Raw genomic sequence first — 2,500 nt, 5'->3', positions numbered from 1 at the left:
TTAAATGAAGGAATTGACACGGCGAGTTTTGCTTCATTCGAGAGCTGGTTCCAAAGCATAGCACCACTAAATTTAAACCTTCTTTTTAGAAATTCAAATTTCGGTTTAGGAAGTGTCAGATCAGTAGCCCTATAGCGTAGATGGTAATTAACCTGATCGACATTCCTTCTAACAAAAGACTTCCTAAGGCCGTGGACGGTGTAGTCATATTTAGTACTTTATACCTTAATATTAACTTTGCTTAACGCCGTGTATCATCAAGTGTCTCCCAAGAAAGAGAGTCATTTAAGTCTTTGCAGCTTATCTTTCAAAAATTTGCCGTAGGTGTCCCACAAAGAAGAACAGTATTCAAAATATGGCTGAACTAAGCCCTTATACACTGTTTCCAAAGTAGCTACGGGAACAAAATTCGTGTCCATGTTTTGTAAAAAAGGACACTTTTTTGCGTATCTGTCACAAATTTTAAAGGACAAGTTAGATAATCGATCATGTTCATTTTATGTAGTAAACCATCGGTGTGCAGAATGCGATGGATCGATGATGTTCCGTCTCCTTTGTGACATAAAAGGGTAAAAAGTAAACTTTAGTTAAGTCGTCTTTTTCTAGGCCGTATATATGATCTTTTTTTCTGCTCTGAGAGGAGGTAATTCTCCAGTGATAAGTATTTCCAAGAGTGAATTAGAATCATTGGCTTAGCGAACGCGGATGCAAACAACGTCATCTCTCCATGGAACTTTCTGGAAGCGATTAGCATTTCGCTTTGACGTCATTTGATCTGCAGTGATTGGGGCAATCGATCGGAACTGTTACTGCCGATATTACGGGTTTCCTTGGCGGGAATGAGGAGAAGCTTCGTTTAATCTTGCCAAACATTGATTGATACGTGAAAGAAATTGCAAATCGCTCTTGCTATTTTACATACAGCTTCGTACTTCAGCAGATCACAATTAGAGGCGAAAGCCGCGCTACAGTATTTCGTATATCTCGTTAGAATTTAATATTTTTCCAGAAAAGAGAGACAGAAGAAAGGCGTTAAGTTTTTTTTTTTTGCAAAGAGAGCTAAAAAGTAGAAAACAGTTTTCATTTTTGCGTCGAACAAGTCTGAAAAGTAAATGAGTTCAGCCAACAACAACAACAAGGTTTATTTCCACACATGAAAAAGGAGAAGAGAACAAGAATTAATACAACTTATTTAGGGTATGAGGCCACCTAGAAAATAACTCAAAAGCTAATCTAGCTAGGACGCGTAGTAATAGTCTAAATGCAATAGTAGTAGTTGATAAATGGCGGCACAAGTATAAAAGCAAAATTACAACAAAAAATAACAAATTTAAAATTTAAACACACAACTTACATTGAGCCAGGGAATAGAGAAAACAACCGGAGAGAGAAGATAAATATTGATTAATAGGAATCGAAAATAACCTTAAGTTTTTAAGAAACGTTTAAAATTGTTGAGACTTTAATAGACTCTTTAGAAATTCGTCAATCTTATTCCAAAGAATAGGTCCCTTAAAGCGAAATCCATATTAAATTTACCGTAATTTGTTCTCGCTAAAGATATGCAAAACGTCGATCTGGAAGCAAGCCTAGTTTTATACTAGTGCCTTGAAGATACAAGGGTAGAGAAAATAACGAAGTCAGATTGCAGCATATTATAACATCAATGAACTTCAAAATATTCAAGTATTTAAAAATAGGAGATGAATGTTTACGATATTGAGAAAAGTAATAACTCTAACTGCCTTTTTTAAACCAATTATTGGGTGTAAATAGGTAGTTTCATAAGTATTACTTCAGATAGTTGCACCATATACAAGGGCGGACGGAGGACTTTGTGATAGGAGGGCCTCGAGATATAGTATAACAGTGGCAATATGGGCGCGATAGCTCCCGTCAGGACTGCAAACGGCGCACTTTTCTGAAGAGTTTCGGGAGCATGCTCCTCAGGGAAAATTTTTGAGACTGAAGTTCTCTGAGATGCAATCTAGTGTATTCTGGACACTTAAATTCAGCAAATGCATGGATTCCATATTGAACATGTAATGCTGAAAGATTTAATAAACTACAGGTGTGGTTGTGGTTAAAGAAGTAAAAACACTTTTTGCTATTCCACTATTATGCCATTTACCATTGTTGGTCAAGAGAACGCGCAAATTATGAGACGGTAATACACTGCAGTGTCCCGGTTTGACCCGTGTAGAACAGAGCAAATATGGACGGAACGGGAATTTTTCAATGAAAGAAATTGTTTTCAACATGATACAAAGACTGAGAATGTAGAGAATTTGGTTTGTGATCGCTTGTCACTTGTCATTTCGTTTATCCAGTCAAATACGGACATTTGGCTGGCTTTTGTGCTGTTTACATCGTTCGCACGCGCCCTGAAGGACCGATGATGCTTTCTTTTAAAACACTCTTACCAAATAAAATTGAAACAAAATAACACATTTTTGTAGTGGAATAAAAAATCTCTTATTCGATGGGTTAACATATAATA

The sequence above is a fragment of the Montipora capricornis genome, chromosome 4 (genome assembly GCF_036669925.1).
Source record: "Montipora capricornis isolate CH-2021 chromosome 4, ASM3666992v2, whole genome shotgun sequence".
NCBI lineage: Eukaryota > Metazoa > Cnidaria > Anthozoa > Scleractinia > Acroporidae > Montipora > Montipora capricornis.
The sequence above is the reverse complement of the archived record's forward strand: the minus strand, read 5'-3'. Positions refer to the sequence as shown.